At 42.0% G+C, this 24,774-nt stretch overlaps 1 long non-coding RNA gene across 1 annotated transcript; it reads right to left on the reverse strand.

Moving 5' to 3' along the window:
• Positions 1 to 445: 445 nt before the first annotated feature.
• Positions 446 to 23,755, reverse strand: LOC123370781. Its single transcript, XR_006579546.1, has 3 exons — positions 23,685 to 23,755; positions 8,380 to 8,582; positions 446 to 606 (listed from the first exon to the last, which is right to left on the reverse strand). It is a non-coding gene; the product is annotated as an uncharacterized LOC123370781 (long non-coding RNA).
• Between the last annotated feature and the right edge of the window lie 1,019 nt (positions 23,756 to 24,774).

Here is a 24,774-nt window from a genome sequence, read left to right on the forward strand (position 1 = left end):
GCAGAGAATCCCCCAGCAAGTGACCCGTGCCCCACACTGCAGAGGAAGGTGAAAAAACCCCAAGGCCTTTGCCAATCTGCCCTGGAGGAAAATTCCTTCCCGACCCCAAATATGGCGATCAGCTAAACCCTGAGCATGTGGGCAAGACTCACCAGCCAGACACCCAGGAAAGAATTCTCAGTAGTAACTCAGATCCCACCCCATCTAACTTAAGCCAGCTGAAGTCAGGTGAGGTATTTCCATTTGCTTCAGTAGGGTTCTTCAGTGGGCTTTGGAATAGGTCCATATTGTGCAATTCTTTCTATTACAGATGGGATTCACCATACAACTGAGGGGATCAGCTTACTTTTCTATGACATTGGGACAAATTCTATAGTCATTTACATCAATGTAAATCCACCATAAGTGCAGGATCAGGGAGCATATAAGTGGCATATAGTCACCTTCTTCTCCCTCTTGGGTCCTGTACCAAGTGCTGCTAGGACTGGCTCATGAATTGGTACCCTCAACCATATTGCCCCAGTGATGCTGTTGGTGCAACAACAGGTCCTGACTCCTGATGAGGATGCTATACAGCATTTCCTGAGCAGAGGATGGGACTCCTTCCTGTTAACAAGAAGGAAAAGGAGGGGGCCAGTTAGGAGCCCTTTAATGTCCAAAATCAAATTAATTTTTAAGAGGCCAAGATTGCCATTTATTCTTCTTGATCTTTGTTTTTATTAAAAAATGAGCATCCATAATAATTAGTCCACTCATGGCCAAAACAAGGAAATGCAGAAGTTTGTTTTGTTTTTTTAAAAACAGGACTATTTTATTTACTTATTTTGATTAAAATATATTAAAATAAATCTATCCAAATAGTTGACCCTTCTCAGATTGAGTTTTGGCTTTGATTCAAGTTTTGAGCAAGGCTTTGGAATGGTTCTTAATTTATTTAAATGTAATGGACTTGTCTGTCCCTAAGGTGAATAGTTAGCACCATGAGACATTATGGACACAATAGAATGCAAATGGTTTTCTTGTGCCTCCATTATGGGTCAAATCCTCACTGGCCAACGCATGTAGGTGCATGCCAGTAAATCAAGAGAGAAGAGGGGAGTGAAGGAAGAAGTCTCACACCTTAGTTCTGGCTTCCTGTCCTCAAACCTGCAGAAGCCATTCTGCAAGAAGCTCCATTTGGGGGCTGTGATCAAAGGCATTCCTGTATTCACACTCTATACACCATTGTAATAAACTTTGCATAAAATATGCCTTGTGAAGTATCATTTGAAAACTCAGTATCATCATGATGAAATGTATGCAGCAACATTATATGTAAAGTTATGAATTTCCCTGAATTATGTTGGTATCACATGTTCAAACCCACATATCCCTAACTAAGCATGTCTATCCTAAACAAAAGAATGTGTTTTACCTCAATTTACATATTAGTAGTAAACAAGGTTCTTGAGACAGCAAGAGGGAGACAAGGTAAATCTGCATTTCAGCAAACAGCATGAAACCTCTTTCACCTTGTCTCCATCCTCACAGCAGGATGGAACTTCATCTTGTGGTAACGCTCAGGAAAATAAATCAAATGGTGACTATACTATAAAAGTGAGGGGCAAAACCACCACAATTGATCTCTCCCTGTCCATCTCTCTTTCACCTAAAGATGACAAAAGAAACAGGCTTAGGAAGCAGATCCTGGCCTGAGAATTTGGTCAGCATTGTTAATGGGAACATGTGGTAAGGGATTTCACTGTGAACCAAGTCTAGTTTGTTTAGTTCTAGCTACTAGAAAGAGTTGTTTCTTTATTTCTCTTGTAACCATTTCTGACTTTAATGCCTTCGGTTTTAAGTGAGTACAAGTATATCTCCTTGTAAATTAAATTAATTTTTTTTATTCTTTAATCAAAACTAATCCAGTGTTGTGACCTGTGTTGGTAACTCCATTTAGGGTAGCAAATTGTATATTGATCCCCTTAGAAGGGCAATGGCTATAGTATATCTGGACTGTCGAGGAGAGGACTGGAGAGTACAGAACCCATGTTTTGGGGAAATATCTGGGACTTGGAGTGTGTTTGGGTCACCCTGCAAGTGGTAACCAAAGCTAGTGTAAGCCAGAGCAAGACTGCTGTGTGACTGGCAGGCTGCAGCTATACACAGTCAGGGGGTGACCTGCATGCTGGCAGGCTGTTTGTGAGGGCCTAGTTGGGAGCTACAGCAGTAAAGCATTGTAAGGCACCATAGTTTGAAGGGCAGGGGTGACACAGCCCCTCACCAGTCTGGATTGCACCCAGAATGCCATAGTGGCATTGCAGTTGAGATGCATAGGGTGTGTGTGTGTGTGTGTGTGTGTGTCTCTCTCTCTCTCTCTCTCTGGATCTACCAGTGATACCTGTACCCTTGCTCCCACTTTGCAGATTACCCCTGCTTTTGGCAAGAGTAAGCTAAGCAAAGAAGCTCTACATGGATCTACCATCAACCAAAATAGGGGTGCCTGTTAATACTAGGTTTGCACCTATTTGTGGTCAAGTGACACTTCCTGAATTCAGTGCTCTCTATACCCAAACAACTATGAAGACTTCCTTGGTAGCTAAGGTAAATTTTGTATAGCTCTATTTTTCTTATTAAATCTTGTCTGAGTTATCAGCTAGATAATATGAGAAGAGCTGGCTTGCCCTGAGGAGCTAGCTGTCAATGGTTATTGTTAATCATAATCTAACAGATACCAGATACCGCTATTTGGCAATTGAGAACTAATATTTTTCTTATTTAAGATGATTGGAATGAAGGAAACATAAAACATTCATTCATTTCCCAATAACCAAAAGTACTTTAATACTTAACATTTGTCCAGATTTCAAGCTATTCATGTATAATACCAGAAAATGTCCCTTTTGAGTAGTTACTGAAGCTGGTATTTTAGATACAATGGACCTAATTCTCTGCTGAAGTGACTCCACTGAGGTCAATACAGTTATGCCAGGAGACAATCTGGTCCAATGCAACATCAAGGAGGAATGTAGCTGAAAAGAAGGGCCGGATCTCCACTAGCGTACGCTGGAATACTCTTTGAACTCACTGTAGTGCTGACAGTTTACACCCACTGAAGATTGGGCCCCTACGCTGTAGTTTGCTTTTTCTAATCGGTATGTTGAAACAAATTCTAGCTCTTTTGATAAGCTCAGAAGTGTTCTGAAACATTTTACTGACATAGGTGCTGATACAGTAGATCATTTCAAGCACATAAGCAGTTCCCTTAAATAAAACTAAGAACAAGCCCAGACCCTTGCTGAAAATTTGACTTAGTGGGGGTTGCTCACATGGTTAAAGTTAACCACATGCGTAAGTGCATTGTTAGATTGTGCTTGTAATCACAAAGCTGCGTTGTGGCTTTAAGGCATAGCTGTGTTGTTGGCTGTCCAGAATTGCCCTTCCCATCAGGAGCTATTCTGAATAGCTCCCGGGGCTTCCCAGCACACAATGGGCACACATCCACTGCTACAGCCCTTTATGGGGTGCAGTATACCCTCGCCCTTGCTCTGTGGACCAGTACAAAGGAAGTGGACCTCCTTCCTGCCGTCTTTGGGGAGCTGAAAAAACAATCTGGAACAGTTGACTCAGCCCTGGTGGAAGTCATTCTCCCTGAATGGGCTGTGAAATGGTTTTGTTTGGTCTCCACTATTAGCCATGTTTAAAACTGGACCCACACCACCCAATGTTAAAAACATGCCCACATTTTGTACTTGGTGTAGATCAGAGGAAGTCTAGGGGAGCTGTAGGTGCTCAGCACCACTGAAAGCCAGGCTGCCTGTTTTTATGCCCAACTTTAGGGAACCAAATTTAAAAAAACTGTCTTAAGTGCCTGCCTATGGCAGCAGAAGGAATAAATGTATGAGCTGGTTTTAGAACAGGAGGTTTCTAGACTCCAATCATAGATTTAGACCACTAGATCATGCCTTTCTCTGTCACAGTATACCACAACATAAGCAATTAGTCTAGGGAGCAGCCTAGATGTCCGCTGAATGGAGGTACTTCTTTGGAGCAAAATTATGCATGGCTGCTCTGGAAGTGTGCAAGGAGGTCCATCCTCTTGGCATAGTTGCAGTTCTTGTGCTCCCTGGAGTACAGAAGCATACTCCCCCTTCCCAGTGCTCCCTGTAGTGTATGAGAACCCCAGTAGGGCAAAGAGGAGACCAGTCCATGGCTTCACTAGCCAAAGAATTAGCCCAGCACTCTGAGGCAAGATGCTTCAGTCCCAAAAGTGTGTAGCAGCAGGAATGTTCTACCTGCAGTCCAGAGAGCTTTAGGATGAATTATATCTCCCTAACCAGAATTCCTTTCAGAGCTTGCCTGGGGCAGAGTGATTTCCACACATCCTCAATACAGAGCTGAGCTTCAATAGCATGTCTGACCCATTGGGGAAGACTTTTTAAGAAGGAAAGGACCATTATGACATTTGAGAATCATGAATCCTACTCTAAAGAAATCTAGGAATATTGGCACTGATTCTGAATTCACCCCACTGTTAAACAGGAGTCTATTGGTTGATATCCCTAACTGCTGTAAATCAGCATGTGAAGGTATTCACTAACCAAGACAGTGCCTCCTTGTGGCTGGACATGGGCATAGCAGCTCTGCCCCTATCTGGTACCTCCCATGAACCATCACTCCAATGGTCTCTCTTCCTGTAACTCAGCCCTCTGACTAGATCACAATTTAGTCCACCCTTTCTGGAGTAACAAAATTCAACATAAAACAGTCCAATGTCCAGTTGTGATAACTGGGCCTACAAATTTACCCTAATTGTGCATTTAGGTGTAGGAAGTGAGTAAGAGTTCATAAAGTTTCAGAATTACCTATAACAAATGTTGATGGGGAAAAAGATACAAAAGACAGAATGACTGAATCAGTCAAACAAAAAGACTCACTGATATAATGCAAGGACTGTGATCAAACACAAGGATCATGCCTCGTAAATAGGAGGAGTGGTGGATCAGAAACCAGTGAACCCAAAATTGGTATGTCAGAAATTAGGCTTAATTGATGGACAAAATAGTGAGCGGATAGGCTATTCCACCCGTCACTTCCTTTTAGGTTCCTTAAAGGAAGAGATTTTGAGGAGAAAAATTGGCTCCTGGAGTGAGCTTCCCCATCATGGCTGCCATCCCCACCATCTCCTGGGACCCCAGGCCTTAGTTATCCTGATCCCGAGTAATATCCTGACCAGACCAGGCCAAAGAGATGGACTGAGATGACATTGGCACCTCTACAAGCTCCAGCTGAATCCCAACCACCACCTGAGATATGATACTTTCCCCCCTGACAAAGTACCCCCTTATGCAAGCTTTTCCTTTGCTATCTTATATCTTCTCTTTCCTATTGTTCTCCTTTTTTCTTCTGTCTAATCAGAGTCTGGTGTAGCTGGCCAAGACTGTATATTCTGCAACACTGCTATAAGCCTGAGACACGGAACAGTCAGCTAAAACTAATCCCCTTAACAGCCTGATACTGGCACAAGTTTGCTAGTTCTTGGAGTGGCTGATAAAACCATGTTCTGGGCTTGTGTTTTTCAAGCAGTGACTCTCACTTGTAATCTCAACACCCAAGAAAGAGCTGTATTTTATATCTTTGCTGATCTTTTCTGTCCCCCTTCATGGGAGTTTCATCTCATTTTGTCTTAAAGGAAACAGGATAGACTTTAATCACCACAACAGCTCCAGCCCATCTCAATTAACTTCCCTCAAAAGGGCAGTTATAACCATATTTAATACCATCTACGAGCCTATTAAACAAGGCTGTTTTTTCCCCTTCTATAAACTCTCTCCAGCTAAAGGGAAAGAACAAGGGATGTTGTTAAACTGTAAGGTATTAAGTAATGCTTTCACTGTTGTCCTTTTCTGTATGTTTAATAAAAGATTAGAAGGCTGTTTAGTAATGTGTTTGCCATGGTACTAAGCAGGCTGAGGTCTGTATACCAAACCCCAAATCTTTACAACTGTTTAATATTGGACATTTGTTAGCATGACATGGCCACTTTGACTCTTTGGGCCCATTTATTCCATCTTAATTAATACAACAGTCTTCCAAGAAGGCTTTCAACCCCAACTCCGGCCCCCTGGTCCTCACACCCTTGCAACACCCTTATTGCCTTATTCATGTCATGTTCTCCACTGGCGGGGGGGGGGGAGAACCTGGACCCTCCCACCACCAGGTTCTAGCCCAGGGAACAATCAGCAGCAGCTAACTTCTGCTCACTACTACTCCTTGTTGCAGTTACCCTTGGCTCCTTCCTATGCAGTCTCTTGGAGGCCTTCTTCCCTACAGCCTCCCTAGATTCATCCTTTCCTCAGCCCCAGGATTCTCAGGACTCTCCCTTGGAATCCCCCCACAAAAAAATCAGCATATAAACATAACCCCATTCTACCCTCTTTGGGCTTGACCTTATCCCATCCTTAAGTAAATGCTGCTCAGGGCTCCCCCAGGGAGGTCCACTTCCTGCCCAGGATCTCCACCAGAGCCTGCTCTACCCAGGTGCTGCTTTATGCCTCCCCAAGCTACTTGCCTACCTGCCTTCTCTCACTAGATTAGGATACCAGAACTTCTACCTCACTATCTAGTCTCAGAGAATAATTGTAGCATATCTCCTTACAGCTACAAACTTCCTCTCTTTATGCCAGCCAGCCTGTTCCTGCCCAGGTGGGCATCATGATCAGTTAAGCCTGGTTCTCTCTCCAGGTGCAGCCAGTTAACATAACTGGCCTCTCAGGCCCTCCTGAATCAATTCAGGGCCTGTATGGTGTACCCAGTGGAGCTCCATTGACTTTGATGCTATGCTGATTTACACCCATTGTAGTTAAACCAGGGCCAGGTGAGATCAGAATCAAGTTCAATATCTCTAATACTGGAGTTGTGGATACTCAGCATCTTAAAGGATTAGGCCCATATCTTACCCCTTTCAATATACACAAAGGGTGAGTGTGAATTAATGGATCTTTGTGTGACCTAGACCTAATGTTGCACAACACTTCTGTTTGATGATTTCACTTTAGAGTTTATTCTCATTAAAATTTGGCATTCTTTAGACTTGACAGATTAACACAATTCTACCACATGCTTCTTTGTTGGCTACCAAAGGGTATTTACAGATGATTTCCAAGTGAATCCTGATTTAAACATATAGGGCCAGATCCTCAGGTAATGTAAGTCAGTTTACTCTGTAAACTACAGAATAATACAGACCAGCTGAGGACATGGCCAATCTTAATTAGAGCTTGGACTATTCCCCCCCCCCCCCCCCCCCCCCCCGCAGCTGCTGGTACCTGCTTTATCCCAATACCACCCTAAAAAACCTGTGTGAAAAATAAAGCTGTGTTTTTCCATTGTTTATTTTATTCAATAAATAACACTTTCACTCAGATAAATGAGAGTGCTGATAAATTAACCTTTCTAGTGTTAATAACCAAATTGATATATTTATGAAACCTTATTTCAAAACTAATAGCTTAGGATAGTCTTTTCTAAATAGTATTTGTTTTTCTATATAAAGATTAAAATTTGGCAATATTTAGTAGGCTCATTCGATAATTCTCTAGCTTTGAATTTTAAGGAACAGGAGTCAATTAGCATTTTAAAGAAAGAATACATTGATATTAAAAATACATTTTCATAGAAAGAAAGAAATAAGGGCCCAGGAGCTTGCCTCTGCATTGTGACACTGGGGAGAGTGAAGGAGTGATAAAAGTGACACACCTCTTTGCTCAACCTTTCCTAAATGATTAAATCACCATCATTACCTAGCTGACTGGTAGATGTGCTAGGGAGTATGTATTGCTATTACTGAGATCTTGAATGTCTCGGTTCAACTGTCATAAGTTACCCAGGAGGTGGGTGGGCGGGCATGACAGTATTGCCAACTTCAAGAGATCAAAAATCATGAGAGCTTTTTAAAAAAAGATTATACGGTGGTTTTTTAGGTCAGTCTTGTGATTTTTTAACTCCCCCACCCGTCACCAGGGTGTGTGCACGTGCCAATTAGTGTTGCTTGCTCTCCCACGTGTACTGGATAAGGTGATTTTGGCCCCTGCTGCAGGAGCTCTCAGCCCCACATCTGCCCCTCTCCTGACCAGCAATTAATCCTGTCCCCCAGTCACCCATCAGTTCTGTCCCCACCCAAGCCCCCCTCAGTTCAGCCCCCTAGGCTCCATCATCACCACCTCATCAGTTCAGCCCCCTATCCCATCGACACCCACCACCTTCATTCACCCTCCCAGCACTCACCCCATCTGCTCATAATCGACCATCAATACAGTCCTCCCACCCCATCAGCCCGTCTCCTCCTCACTTCAGCCCCCCTGCAGCTCCCAGGCCATTGTTCAGCCCAACCAGACTCACCTCTAATCCTATAGGGTTCTTCACCCTCCCCAGGCCTGGGGTGGGGGATGAAGTGGGGTCCCCCTCTCACTTTCCAGGCTGGCAGGGGAAGCCCAACCAGCTGGGGTTGGCACTGGGAGCCCAGGCACTGGCAGCGGGAGCCCTAACCACCTGCGGCTGACAGCAGGTCTCCTCACAGGGAAAGGTTTGGGTTTTGTTTCATACTGGAATGAAATACATTTTAAAAATTCAAAAGTCTTCATGAAATCGAATTGCTGGTTCTCTGGCAACTCTAGCAGGCATTGCTAAGGTAGCATAGCACAGCCACAGCACTGGAGATGAGGATACAAATGGAGTAAGGATTCACAGCTTATTTTGAGGATCCATGTTCCAGCGGCTCATTGGCCTGGTGTTACATGCCACACCCCCTGTCCCTTCTGAGGGGCTGCCATCCCTATCTTACTGACAGGACAATGAGGTATCAATGTAGAGCTGAAAACATTGCAGAGATTTAACAGAAACTACAGTGGGTTTTTTCCACTGAAGGGAATAACCTAACCCTCAATGAACAAAGGATATGCTTTTCCTGGAGATATATTATGCATTTGAATCTGGCTAAGGCCAGGAAATAACAAAAAAGAGAGAAAAATCATTCTGAGGGAGACCAAAACTCACTATTGGACCATATTTGCACCAGATAAAGAACAGCATAGCTCCATTTACTTCAGTAGAACCATGCCAATTTATGTGTGCTGAGAATCTGGCTGAAAATCTTAAGAGAAACTTGTACCCAACTACAATGAAAAAGGTATTTCCAAAGCTTGTTATTTATCTCACGCCGATGGTCTCTGCAGACAGACTTTTTACTAATAGGTAAACCTCAGTTATAGAGCCATATAGACCTCTTGTGCTGCTACTGTAGCTTCTGTGGAATTGCCCAACAAAACAAGATGTCATAAAACTTGACTAGGCCAGGCAGTGATGGATATGGCATAAGACCCGAGAGAGAGAGAGAGAGGAGAAGAAGAAGAGGTTACATGGAAGGAAAGACAGGACCTAGCTGACTTTTCCTCCTGTGTTTGCCTCCCTTCACAAACACACCTCTTTTCCCATGGGTTCTTGGCAAGTAGGCCCACTACTACTTAGCCGTGGCCAGTTGAAGCAGATGATTATAAAAAAAAAAAAAAAAAAAAAAAGAGAGATTTTCAAATCAATGGGAATTAGGCACATAAATACTTTTGAGGATCTGAGCCTAAGTGACCCAGGAGCACAATGTCCATTGAAAGTGAATCCCATTCAGCCCCCCTGAAAAGCTTTTGAAAATACACTCTGTGATACTAAAGGGGGGGGGGGGGGGGGAGGGAAACAGTGCCAGATCTTCAGCCAATGTGGATTGGTAATTTACACCAGCTCAGGATCAAGCCTTCATTTCCAAGTTAACATGGTTCTGCATGGTCACATGCATTTGTGAATTGTAATGAAAAGCATTTTAATTTCTAATCCTGTGATGCATATGATTTACTGCACCAACTGATGTGTGCCAAGCATCCTTACATAAAGATACCACACGGCACATACTGAATGCTGTCAGAAACTCATATGGGTGAAGAGTCAAATTGTTCTTTTCAATCTTAAAAATAACCTCAGCAACTTACTAAACCATATCCAGGAGGGCAAACCTTATTATGTCACCATTGCACATGAAAGTAAATCTGAAGTCCTGCCAAAGAGTTCAAACTGTGCCCTTTTTTGTTATGGGATACTTTAAATCATCTCACAAGGTTTTATCCTCTGGAATCCAAAAATTTAACTCAAAAGCTCAAGCTGGGAAGAGCAATTGTTATAGCTGAAAGTATTTGTTTCAAAGCACCGTGGAAGTAAATGAATGTGTCATTTTGTGCTAATGTGATAGGCAGCTACTCTGCCTTGTCAGAACAAGCAAAGTCCTGTAAGTCTTATCCCATTGCCACAGGCACTTGGGCACCTTTCTGAAAATCAATCACAGATTGGCGTGAAGAAGAGCAGAACTGAAACAATGGCACCAGAGTAGAGGACTCTTAATGAAAGCCATTTGCTAGTCCACACCTAGGCTGTCTAGACAGCACCTCCTGTGCTTTGATCACTGCTAGAACATTCTAAATGTTACCAGTGCCCCTTTTTGTTTACAGGCAATCAGTGGGCCTCTGGCCATTGCCTCTATTTCAAAGCAGCGCTTTTCATCTGACTGCAATCAAATCACACGGAAGAAAGAGATGGCCATTTTGGATACGAGATACTTATTTTCCTGTGATTTATACAACTCCAAATTAAGAGAGAAAACAAAAAGCACTTGCAAATGTACATGTTATAAATCTTCCTAATCAGGGTTGTCCTCTTAATCAATTTGAAAACAAATATAGACGCTGTTTGAAGTGGAGCTATGCAAAGTGTATGACCCAAACAAGTAAAAATAACTTTGGTTTGAGTGCAGTCTGCATTATCAAAGCAACAGCACAATTTTTCAGTATAATGCAGTACAATCATTTTCTATGAATCACCATTTCTTGAAAACTTTCCCCCCTGCCTTTGCAGACCCACAAACATTTTGGGGCTGTTTTTCATTTGAGTCATGTTTGATGAGACAACTCACATAGCATTTTCTACGAGGTCTATTCGTTCTTTTTGCTTCTTTCCAATCAGAGAATGAATCTGTTTAATTTTGGTCAGGCCCTCAAAACTCCCCGCTTTAAGTAAGGAAGAGACAGATGTAATTTATCATTAACCACTGCTGAGTAAATTCCCCAGACCTGAAGGAGAGCTCTGTGTAAGCTTGAAAGCTTGTCTCTTTCATCAACCGAAGTTGGTCTAATAAAAGATATTACCTCACCCACCTTGTTTCTCTAAAATCCTGCGACTAACATGGCTACAAAAACACCGCATACTGCATTTTATGTATTCCTGGGCGGCTGTATAGTCCCTGGTCTAGAGGATATGAAGTGCTCCAATCTCTTGTCTGGCCCAGGGTAAAGCTACAGCATATATCTGGTCCAAAGAACTGCGCTGCACTTCCCTTTCCTATTATGGCCCCTCTAAACTAGTCAAGATTTACCATATGGTGATAGTCGAAGTGGTAATATTTGCAGTTTAGCAATAAATTCATGACAAAGCATTTTAGAAACCCCCCAAAATATCACATGTCTGAGGAAGTGGAAAAGTGAAAGGAAAAAAGTTAAAACAAATCTAACCAACCACACAAATTGATGAAGAACAGAGAAACTAAATCTCTTTCCAAGGGGTCCAGAGCACATCATTCATTCACCAGGCCAAACCTGGTAATACTTATCCAAATCCCCTAGAGGAGCACAGAGATGAGTTCAAATCCCTACACAGTATCATTGCTCACAAATGGGAAGGTGTATATGCAGGGGCGTCCTTAGGAGGTGTGTGGGGCCCGCTACATTGGCACCGAGTTTCTAATCTGCTACCCCTCCCCCTAGTGCTTCCTACCCCACCTCTGCTCTGCCTCATCCCACCCCCATCCTGCCTCTTCCCTGCCCAGTTCCACTCCCTCCCCCAAGCGTGCTATACCCTCGCTCCTGTCCCCTCCTTCCCAGCCCCTCCTGATGCCGTGAAACATCTGATCTGCGGCAGGCGCTGAGAGGTAATAATTGGAGATATACCAATCTCCTAGAACTGGAAGGGACCTTGAAAGGTCATCAAGTCCAGCCCCCTGCCTTCACTAGCAGGACCAATTTTTGCCCCAGATCTCTAAGTAGCCCCCTCAAGGATTGAACTCACAACCCTGGGTTTAGCAGGCCAATGCTCAAACCACTGAGCTATCCCTCCCCCCTAAAGGGAGCGGGAGGCGCTGATCAGCAGTGCCCCCCAGCAGGCAGGAGGTGCTGGGGGAGGGGAAGGTTCTGGTAGAGGGGCTCCTCCTTGTCTCCCCCACCCGCCTGTCTGCCTGCCACTCACCTCCCCGTTCGCCTCCTCACCCGCCTCCCATCTCAAGTCCTCACCCAAAGAATGAGGCCCCCCCAAAGCATGGGGCTCAGGGCAGTCACCCCCATTCGCCGTACCCAAGGGACATCTCTGTGTATATGGAGAATTTCAAACAGAGTCTTCAGTTTTATTTCTTAAGCAGCATATTCCTCCTGATTTATACCGACGGGAATGAAAAGACAATCAGCTCCCAAATTTGAAAAATGAAGACCTGTGGATGCGTAAGAATGTCAATATTTAAAGCCCTGCTTATTTTTCTAACCTATTCTCAATGAAGTGGATGTTTGAGTGACTGGACGCACTGGGGTTGATTTTTCACAGCATTATAATACTTTTACCCTGGAACAACTCTATTCATTTCAACAATGTTACACTGAGGTAAAGCTGGAATAATGCAGTTGAGAAAAGGGCCAATTATACAAATTAAAATATCAGCAGTTCTTATGCGTGGGCTCTATAGTATATGAGTAAAGAGTTCCTGATTTGCCTCTTGATTATTTTGGTGTAAATCAGAAGCAACTCTTCTGAAGTCAACAGACTCACTCCACTGTAATCTGGTGAGAGGGGAGAGAATGGGACCCAAAGGAATTACATCAGGGTAACTAACAAGAAAAATCACATTCATAGTGTATTGCTGTTTTCACAATTCTGATTATTAGTGAATCAACTAACGGTCTGTTCAAAGCCAATCAGAATCAATGGAAAAAATCCCACTGACTTCAATGGGCTTTGGATAAAGTTCTTACCTATTTAAATCTGCATTTTAGATAGATAGAGACAGAGACAGAAATTTTTTCAGCTTCTACTGAAGCAATCTTTCTTCAAGCAACAGTTTTACCATTAGATCTGTCATAGGTCATTTTCAGCTCATTAGGTGGTATTTTGGCAATTTCTGTAGACAGTAGGAGGTATTGAGCGGTTGAAACTGGAAAAGTCAGATAGTCAGAGCAATGCCATCATCTCTCATCACATCCAAGGAAAAATTCTTGAATAATTCTTAACTGCCTTGAGCTGCTTTCAACGGACATTGGCAAAAGTGAATATTTCCATTAACCCTTGAGGCTCACAATTGGAAGTTGTTTGGATAAGGATAAGGATATGTAAAGTGTTAGGTCAAATGGTTATTTCTATGAGTTTTGAAACTAAGCACACATCAAGCTATAATGAGGGAAAAGGTGACATTTGAAGATCAGAATTCTCTCCTAAGGGAGCAACATGTGCTCCAGTAAAACTCCGAGTTAACATTCATGAGCACATATATCATTTAATTGTACACATGAATATGCACTCTTTGGAGTGGGGTCATCTTTGTGTTCTGTGTCTGAACAGTGCCTAGCACAATGAGGCCTTGGCCAATCACTAGGTCTCCTACTTACTACAATAATAATAAATATTCACATAGGCATTTGCACAATTTGTCCCTAACAGCACAACACTTACTCATGTGCATTTACTCGTGTGAATAGCTCCACTGATTTCAACAGGACTTACGTGCAGACAGCTAAGCACATTACATAAGCATTTGCAGGATCAGGGCCTTTATTGGTAAAAACTCTTGTAATTGCAAACATGGGATTAGATATTTTGGTGGTGTAAATAAGCACGATTATGGGACTGTGCCACTTTACTTAATCTGTCCCAGGGGATTTTGTGGCTGTACCCACTACACCAATGATTAAAAGGAGGTTTTCCAAAAACAGAAAAATGTTCCCAAATAGCAAATTAGAAGAAAGATTAGCAATTTCTTTTAAAGTTATTTCATGAAGAAATAATGTCTATCTGAGAAAGTTGTATCAGTGCACTGAAAGCACTGTATCTGCCTCTAGGCCTTGTCTACATGGAGAAATTGACCACAGAGTAAACTATTCCGGAATAGGTCTTTCAAAACTAGATTCCCACATGGACACTCTATCCTGGAATTAAAAAGTGACTTTATTTAGGAATAATTATTCTGCTTACAAAGTGGAGTAATCATTCCGGAATAAAATGGACTTTTATTCTGGTACAGGGTGTCCACATAGAGAGCATCAGTGTTGCCAACTCTAATGATTTTGTCATGACTCTCATGATAATTATTATTTTCCTGAAAGCCCCAGCCAGGGGCGACTCCAGGCACCCAGGGCCGGCTCCAGGCACCAGCTTAGCAAGCAAGTGCTTGGGGTGGTCACTCCGGAGAGGGGCGGCAGGTTCAGCTATCAGCGGAGGGTCCCTCACTCCCGGTCAGAGTGAAGGACCTCCTGCTGAATTGCCGCAAATCGCAATCACGGCTTTTTTGGGGGGGATGGGGGCTGCTTGGGGCGGCAAAACCCCTGGAGCCGGCCCTGCAGGCACCAGTGCCCCAAGCGCGTGCCTGGGGCAGCAAGCTGCAGGGGGCGGCCTGCCAGTCGCCGTGAGGGCGTAAGTCAGGCTGCCTTCGGCAACATGCCTGTGGGAGGTCTGCCAGTCCTGCAGCTTTGGCGGCAATTCGGCAGTGGGTACGCCGAAGGTGCTGGACTAGCGGACCTCCCGCAGGCATGCCGCCGAATCATCGTTACCAGCAGACCTCCCGCAGGCATGCCACCGAAAGCCGCCGGACTGCCGTGCTTGGGGCGGCAAAATACATAGAGCCGCCGCCCTTGGCCCCAGCTCCTGGAGTCAAGGGGCTATGTGATGATTTCAGCCTTCATTCTTAAAGAAGTAAGTTTCTAGCCCTTGTGGCTGTGAAGAAAGCTTCAAAATGTTACCCCAGTGCAACCTAAAGGCTCAAAAAGCAGAAAACAAATAAAAAACATCAAATCTATTATTTTTACATAATCTAATGATTTTAAAGCCAATCTCATGATTTTTGGTGAGCCTACCTCATGATTTTTGAACATTTGGGGTTGGCAATACTGAGTTAGTTCTCCCATAGCTATTTGAGTCAATTCCCTTATGTAGAAGGCCTTAAACCAGTATAGGTGAACCAATGCAATGGTGTGAGTGGACACTCTTATTTATGGTTAATCTGTTCCTAATAAATTTTGGCTATACTGAAATAAGCCACTTTAGTATTGAAATAAAAATCCACACAGCCGGCACTAGTTTAACTCTATCAATTTAAATTCACATCTTGAATTATACCTGTGCTTCTTTCATGTGTAGACAAGATTTTAGGGGCATAAATTAATCTACCTCTTTGTAAATGATTTCCTACAACTGTGTTTTTGTCTTTTGTTTTCATCTGAAGTTTCTCGCCCAGCCTTCCCCTCTCCCTCCCCGCACAAAAAAAGATATTTACAAGATGTTTGTAGATGTTTGGAAGATTTAAAAAAAAAAAGAAAAGTAAATCAAAGGTAAATATTCTTAGTAATATCAGATTTTGAGTAAACTCTCAAAATATATTTTTTTCTTAAACAAAACACACACCATTTTTATAGACAGACAATCCAGTAAAACATAGATACAAATAGTGTGTGTGTGTGTGTGTGTGTGTGTGTGTGTGCACGTGTGTGTGAGTGAGTGAGAGAGAGAGAGAGTTATAAAGCCAATTTTCAGGGAGCCTATTTTTAATAGTTTAACTTTGACTCATGAATAATGCAGACATCCAACATTAATGCTGCTAAAACCTTTATACCATACTATACTGTCATGTATTTTATACCTGAATAAAATATACCACAAAGATGAAGGTGTCAGATTGTGGAACTGTGTAATAAATAAATGTATCATATACCTTTCATGGTTTCACCTGCCTTTGGTCACGAATCTCTCGTGGATTTATTCCTATGTTCCACACCTCTGAGCAGCTTCCAACAGCTGCCATTTTTAAAACATCAATCTGCCAGAGAAATGTTTCCTTTTTCTCCCCAAATATGGAATTTTCCCACAAAAATTACACCTGCCTGAGGCCTAGGCTGGGCAAGATTTAGTCCTACAACAAAAACAGCTTTTCTATGCATAAAAATGTCATGCATTTTGAATCTTTTAAATTTCAAATCCCCGCAGAGCTAAAAAAGGGAACTGTTTTTTATAGCTTTGTACTGTTGGTCTCGTGATAACTAAAGCATCTGGATTTATAGACAGAAAAAAATAGTTTAAACTCTAAAATAATCCTAACAATTTCCCTGTAACATGTGGCATTTGCAAAGTAGATGATGATGTACCATGGTATAATTACTTTATCAGTACTAGCTTTGGACAATCTGCACAACTCATTCTTGGGGATTTGATGTTGTCTTCGGTCACTGGCCACTGTCAGAGATAGGACATTGGACTACCTGGACCATAGCCAAGACTAGCACTTTGGTTCCAAAAGCAGGCTTCTAATATTTGAGCTAAAGGAGAATTCCTTAGCTGTTAAGAGGCAGCATCATAGCAAACACATGCCCGTTCGCACGGATTACACTAGTGCCATTGTACAAAGTTCAAGAGCAAAGTCAACATACATTGCTTATGCATATAAAAATGCCAAACACAACAAATTAGTATCTTTTACTCAAAACGTATCCAGAAGACTTGGTACTAATGATACCAAATGTAATGGACGAATAAAAAACGGATTCTTCTCTTTGATTTTAGTTCCCACACAAGGCAAAGCATGCCTGAACTAAAACGTTTTTGTTGCATAATGTAACAAATGCTTTCGTTGTTGGAGGAACTTCATTAAAATCAGATAAAAATCAAGAAAATATTTCTTGCATTCTTTCAAAATGGAACAAAAATGTGCCTGCAATTGTGGGCTGAAAAGGAGCTGTCTTTCTGTTTGTTAAAGAAGGACTAAAGATGTATTGTGCAGGTTTATCTCTATCTGCTCCTTCGGTCATATAATCCTGTTAAAAACTGGGACGCCAATTCAATTTGAGGCCTTTCCAACAAAACCTCACTATCTTACACATGATACAGCCCGTAGTTTACCATGGCCCCTTGTTATGGTTTACGTAATAGAAGCATACACCAGTAAACTGCTGGAGAGATCATTCAGTTTTAGCGTGAAAAAATAATGATATCATGCTGGAGAAAGGGGGAAAAGAAGACTACAGGAAAATTTGCCCCTTATGACATAGTCACCTGCACAAGAGGTGTACCCAGAGGATATTTAAGGAAGATGAAAAAAATGGCAATAAAAATAATGCACCAGTAACCAACTTTCAAAGGTGTTATAAAGCAATGAAGTAGATAGGAAGCTGCATGGCTACACTTATCTGTTTCTGCAAAGCTACAGCATAAATCTTGTAGATAAGCTCAGAAAGAACCTGAGATCATGCCTGAAATAACCATCATGGATTCTGAAGTTATTTTTTTTACACTTTTCTACACAATGACTTCTGAGTATTTGATATAATGAAACATTGCTCCCAGCACCCCTGCATTCCAAAGTATTACAGTTCCAGTCCATAGCCAGAGTAACAGGTTAATAAAGAATTGGCAAATGGTTTATTTGTAAGAAGAGGCACACAAGGAAAATGGGGAGGGAGGGTATTTAAATAGTAGCATACACAAAACAAATTCTCATTAATTAATTCCGTCTTTGGTGACAGTTTCCCTGGGGATAGTGTAACCTGAACAGGATATCACAGTTACAAGGTTCTTTCCTTTTCTAAGCTTGTCAGCCTTTTACATGAAGAATTTCTCAAAAAGACATCTCTGTACAGCAAATCCTTTAGCAGTTCGTCCACAATTGTTTTATTCTTTAACACGGTCATCTAAATTTACAGTAGGCAAGACTGTCTCTTTCCCTGCATGCCTGTGTAGGGAAGTCGGAGGCCATAAAGTCTATATCTTCAGTAATTACAAGATCCCCATTACTATAGTATATGAGTGCCTCACAATCTTGAATGTATTTATCCTTAAAACCCCTGTGAGGTAGGGCAGGGCTATTATCCCCATTATAGAGATGGGGAACTGAAGCACAGAGGCTAAGGGCCGGATGTTTAAAGGTACTTCGGCACCTAAAGATGCAAATACCTTTAAAAATTTGGCCCAGAGTGACTTGCTTAATGTCTCACAGAACGTCAATAACAAAACAGGGACTTGAACTCAGGTCTCACTAGTGTCAGACACATGTTCTAACCACTGGATAATCCTTCCTCTGCACTTCAGACCCCTGCAGGGGCTACCTGTACTACTGGTTGGAGCGCAGGCTGCCTGAGGGCCATTTACTCCCCATCCCACTCAGGTGGGCAGACAGAGGTAAAGAATGGGTGGAGTCTTGGCTCTCACCAGCCCCAATATGCTGGCCAGCAGAGAGATCCATCATGGAAGGGGAAGTAATCCACTAATAACCTGGAGCAAGGGGGAAGTCAAGAATGAATTGTGACTGAGTCACACTTGCCTCCCAGGTCTGCTCCTTGAGCAGTGGAGTTATGCTGAGGGGAGATGTAAAAAAATACAGTCTAGGTCAATATTAGTGCAGGAACCTGAGATGTGGGGAGACCCTGTGGCTGAGTTGCCATCCAAAAAGGGAGTGGACCATGAATTCACAAAAAGTGTTTGGGAGATAAAGACAGGCCATATTAATTAGCTTACAAAAAAATCAACGTGCACTGGTGATAAACACATTTCATATCCCTTGTGAAATACCCTTGGATTTCCCACAAGATTTTGTGATGAGCCATGGCCACATAAGCCGTGATTCACATGACAAAATGATGGCTCGTGAGCATTAGACCAGTGTATAGTGTACTATTCATCTCACAACATCCGTGGGGAAAAGAATGGCACTGTAAAGCATTTCCCTCCCGCCTCACAATCAACTCTATCTGTTGAAAACTGTAATACACTTCCTTGCTTTGGGCACCATTTTGTCATTATGCGAGCACAAGCAAGCAATGGTCTGTGATCTGTTTTGGGCCACCAAGGATACCAATCTGTGCCTAAAGGATATATTGTGGCACTCTGTACACAGTTCATTACTTGTGGAAAACTTGCTGTTAGAGTCAGGAAGTTCAGCTTCAAAGGAGAGTGCTCAATCATTATGCTAAAGAGGAAGATCTGTTTACATGTGCCATTAGGACTTTAGTTATACTAACCACAGACTTTCTTATACTTATTATGTAAGTGAATGAATTATCATCCCCAAGGAACTGGAACTATATTTAAAAAAAAAGAAAGTATTTCATATTTCTGCTCTGAAATACAGTACTATCTTTTCTTTGTAAAAATGAGACAAGATTAGTTCAAATCCTGTATTATTCTATACAATTTATATTAAATTATGATTACTTGTGTTTATTTTGTTAGCACCTAGGAACTACAATCATAGATCAATGTACTATGTGTTGTATAGGCAACTAAAGAACGCAATCCCTGCCTCAGAGAGCCTAGGTGTCAAACATGACATAACAGATGGTAGCAGATTTTGCAGCCTACCAGGAATCCACTGAGTTCTCAGAGCTTCTTTTTAATATAAGTGGGACTGGGTTTTCAATCATTTTAACTGGATGTGGGAGTTGTATGGAGATCACTTAACTGAAAACTCATTCTGTATTTCTGCAGAAAGATCCCCTATCAAATGAGAGTCCCTGAACAGATTCCTGTGATGCTAAACAATCTCACCTACTTTTGTTTGACGGCAAAGCAGTTTGAATATATATTGCATCCACCTTAGAGCTGCATATGTTGCCCATCACTATAGTGTTGGCAAAAAGAACAGGAGTACTGGTGGCACCTTAGAGACTAACAAATGTATTTGAGCATAAGCTTTCGTGGGCTACAGCTCACTTCATCAGATGCATGCAGTGGAAAATACAGTAGGAAGATATATAGAGACAAAGAGAACATGAAACAATGGGTGTTACCATACACACCATAAGGAGAGTGATCAGTTAAGGTGAGTTATTATCAGCAGGAGAGAAAAAGAACTGTTTGTAGTGGTAATGAAAATGGCCCATTTCCAGCAATTGACAAGAACATGTGATGAACTGGGGGGGGGGGGGGAAACACATGGGGAAATAGTTTTACTTTGTGTAATGGCCCACCCTGAGTCTCTAAGGTGCCACAAGTACTCCTGTCCTTTTTGCAAATACAGACTAACAAGGCTGCAATTCTGAAAACTATAGTGTTGGGGTGTTTTCCACATAAAACCATCAGTTATAGCAAAGTTCCTACTGAGCTTAATGGAGTCTTTGGTGGTACTTCTTTTATGGGGCCAGAACTCTGTGTGGACTTTTTTGTTTGTTTGGTTTTTTTGGGGGGGAGGGAGGCTTTCATGGAGAGGTGTTCTCAAAGAGGAAGGCTTTCTGCAACCTTGCTTAAAGACAGTCTGACTCTGGATTCATCTGATCTCTGGAAAACTGGTCAATAGCCATAGCCTCTTAAGTAAGAATATTTGCCCTCAGCTCTCATATGTCCTGAACTTTGTGATCTGCATTGTCCCAAAGGAGTGCAGCTGTAGCAGTGGCAGATAGATCTAAATTCAGTCTTTGAGGTAGCTAGTCTTGAGCCAATAATTGACTTGTAGTAGGAGAAAGAAGTGGCAACACACGCACTATTATTTCTTTCTTTCCACTTTGTCGGATGCATGTATTCACCCACGAAAGCTCATGCTCCAAAACGTCTGTTAGTCTATAAGGTGCCACAGGACTCTTTGCTGCTTTTACAGATCCAGACTAACATGGCTACCCCTCTGATACTCAGAATTTTAGGTGCCTCACCTTCAATAGGTGAGTGCCTAGCACTTTCTGAAAAATCAGGTCTCTTTAAGGTCATTCCACAAAAAAAAGTGAGCATCTCAAAATCATGAGTCACTTTTGAAAATATAGGGCCTACATTTTAGTATAAAAAAGCTGACTTTAAAGCCTTAAACTTGATTGTATAGGCTTCGGACTTTTATTTAGAAATATTTACACATGGATACATTCATTAAAAAAAAGACAGCCGCATCACAACCATTAGCTGTATATGTTTCTCTCTGGTAACTTTAAGGACTCCTTCCAAAATTATGGGATCTTCATATAAAGTTCAGGTCCTGCTACAAAACTTTCTGACCAAACTATTCATAATGCTAATAAACAATATTAGTAAGATGGAGTACAGTTGCATACATCAACTTAACCAGAGAATTTTGTCCAAAGGAAAAAAGAAATCAATATAGTTTATAATGAGTGCATGTCTTAATAGTCAAAGGGCAGCAACTAATATTGTCATTAAAGTCATTATAGCCTTTATTAATTTATGTTTCGCCTCAAAGAAAAAATCTCTCTGAGCAATCATTGTATGAGAACACCTCTACACTCATTTACTTTTCAAATATATCTAAATTATTCAGTTTGTCTAATGAATTTATCTTGTACAAAGATCTTAGATATTGGTCCTTGCCCTGCAGCCCTTATTCAGACATATTTCCTTTGATTTCAATGCCAGTTTAGAGTGAGCAAGAACTCACATTGCCTATAGGCAGATTTCTAAAAGTTAACAGCTGAGGTTAATCTGTATCTTGGTTGGCAAACTAGCTGAAAATAAATAATGTAGGTACTTAGTTTGGAAGAGTTACTTTTCAGTGTCTCAGATCATGTGCGTACTGATCTTTGGAACATTTCTTCTTTACTGGAAGAGATTTTCAAAGCCACTTATAGGTTTTAGGTGCTTACTTCCTATTAAAAGTAAAGGGAATTGAGCATCCAAATACACTAGGTAGATTTATAATTCTCAGCCTCTGTCAATAGAATTTGAAAGTCCTACCATAGTGATGATATCTAGAGATGTCAGACCATATCTACTTGGTCACTTCTTATTTCTCTTTAGATATTGTATCAGCAATACTAGGTGGCACCTAGTGGGCTCAATAGTCATGCATTTTCTCTATTGGAAACCCAGTCCAGCCCCACTTGGTTTATGTAATCTGAAGAGATCACACTCTGAGGTGGCACAGCTTCAGATATAATTGTCTATGGTCAAGATTTTCAGAAGCGATTAGTGATCTGGGTACCCAAATGAGACACTGTCCAGGGACCTGATTTTTAGAAGGTAGGTGCCTGGCACTTTCTGAAAACCTTTTAAGGTATCTCAGGTTGGTCACCCGAAAATTGAGGAACCCCATGGCATGCTGTCTGGAGTGTCTCACAACTGTGAGGACCTACCTCAGGGCAGACTGTCAGAAAACAGGGCAGACACCCCAAACTGGTGGTGTGTTCTATAAGTAGAATTCACCAAGCCAGTGACAAATGTGAAGTCCTGGATCACTAACCATGGAGTCACAGACAAGCCCCTCAGAGTCTCCAATCTATCTTGCCACCCAGACAAAACGAACTTCGTGATGAAAGGTCACTTAAACCAAAAACCACACCACATCAGATTGCTCCTAGTCCCAAGAGTCCAGTCACTTACCCCAGATCATTGGTACTCTAGATTTCACACCAAAGACAACCCTGGGAGTCAATTCTATAGTAAAGGAACTAAAGGTTTATTAGCTAAGAAAAGGAAATGAGAGTTATTGAAAGGTTAAAACAGAAATGCAATAAACTGCCAGTTTCCCAAAAGTCTTTTCAGGATCCCCAGATTGTCTCTGAGGAGCTCTGCTTTGCATCTGGTACCCTTCCTTATAAGAGTCCGAATGGTCCAGCGATCCAGGATCTTTCCTTGAATCTATACTTATAGCTTCTTCTCTCAGAAAACAAGCTGATAGTGGCATTACCCACGTGGGCATTTCCATTGATGATGGAGAGCGAGGAATGCATTTTGAGTCTTTGACCTCTGATCATTACACACAATGACCACTTGCTTTTAAGTTAGCACTTTTCTGTTATAGTTCTTCATTTGCCTCCCATAAGGCTGTAGTTAGTTACAGGGGTCCAGACCATGTAAATGTTTGCTACTACATCATAACAGCAGGATACAGAGAAGTGAAAACAATGCAAGTAACAGCCCACTAGTTTTCATGAAGTTTAAACAGCAAATACACTCAGACATTTAACAATTGTTTTGATTGATACTAAAACACAAGTGAATTGGTCTGGCTCCGGCATGAGTTGGCACCTAGTCTCCCAGCATCATACCCCAAATTACAAGTCACTTTTGAAAATCTCAGCCACTATATTTATTTCTATTTACATTAGTACCCTATCACTTAGATGAGCAAGGATAGATTCAGCTGTAGTTATTTTTATTAGTCTTGCTGCCCAATGAACAAGCAGATTAAAGGACACTAGCTTTGGAATAGAGAAGTCAATTAAGCTGCTGTTGTCTACTTCATCAAGGTCCATTGTTAAACTAAAATACTGTGAAATCTTTTCAACCTTATTACTTTGGACACAGTTCAATACACTGCAACAAAAGCAAAATAAATCTGGAGCAACAGATGTCCACAAGTTTCAGAGCTCAGGCTTCATATTCTGTTCTGTCCTCAATAACAATCTTGCACTATCACTTACAGGAAAATATAGAGAATTTACCTTGGCTCACTTGATACAGAATGGAGCAAACACCAGTTAATACAGGAGGCTGACAGACTCAATGCCAATGGGCGATTTGGCCCCTTAAGAGGCAGCAGAGGCCAATGCACCTGGACTGCTTTCTTGATGCCCAATTGAGCTTAAGGGAATGCACCTGGACTTTATAAAAGAGGAGACAGCTGCTGCTGGTGGGCAGATGACTGCAGAGAGTAAGAAGGTTCCTGCAAAGCCCTGAGTCAACAGCGGGGAAGGCCAAACTCCAGGCAAGAGGTGTAGGGAGAGCAGAAGACAGATCCTCAGGGAGGCAGGGCCTGAGGCAAAAGAAAGGAATTTTAAAGATAGGACTGACTCTCAGGGACTAGGGGCTGGGCCCAGCTGAAACTCGGGTGAAGGCTGTAGTTTTGAGCTCTATTTTGAAAGATGTGCAGGACTTAATAAATTGAACCTCGAAAGGGGAATGTTTTGAATATCTGGACTGTGTACACTCCAAGGGGCCCCAGGCAGAAGGGGAAACTGAGATGGGGGTGCTACAGAGCAGGCCACCATTATTTATTAACCCCTTATGAACAATTGCTATGTTCTGATATGTTTTGTAGTGTTTACACTACTTCAAAGTGGTATCAGTGGATTGGAGCACCTGGTTGGCAGTCAGGAGATGTGGGTTCTAATCTCACCTCTGACAATGACATGCTTTGTGATTTTGAGCAAGTCACTTCTAGGCCTGTTTCACCTCCTGATCTTTGTCTCTTATCTATTAGACTGTAAGCACTTTGGAGCAGGAACTGGGTCTTGCTATGTGTTTTCACAGTGCCTACCACAAAGGTGCCCCATCTTTCTATTGTAATATATATTAATAATATCAGAGTGATAGGTATAATATGATTTGGTAGTAACCCAAGTTTCAGCTTAAATACAAGAACTATCCTTTATATGCTGTCCTCTTTCTCCCAACCTTCCTCTCCTCATTCTGTCTCCTTTGAGGTATCTCTCCTCCCTTCCTTTCTTACTTTACTCCTCTTCCTTTGAGTTGACCTCTCAGTGATTTCTCTCTCTCTCTCATTGTACTCTGTCCTTCTGTCCATCCAGGAAT

This window comes from Mauremys mutica, chromosome 5 (genome assembly GCF_020497125.1).
Source record: "Mauremys mutica isolate MM-2020 ecotype Southern chromosome 5, ASM2049712v1, whole genome shotgun sequence".
Classification (NCBI taxonomy): Eukaryota; Metazoa; Chordata; order Testudines; family Geoemydidae; genus Mauremys; species Mauremys mutica.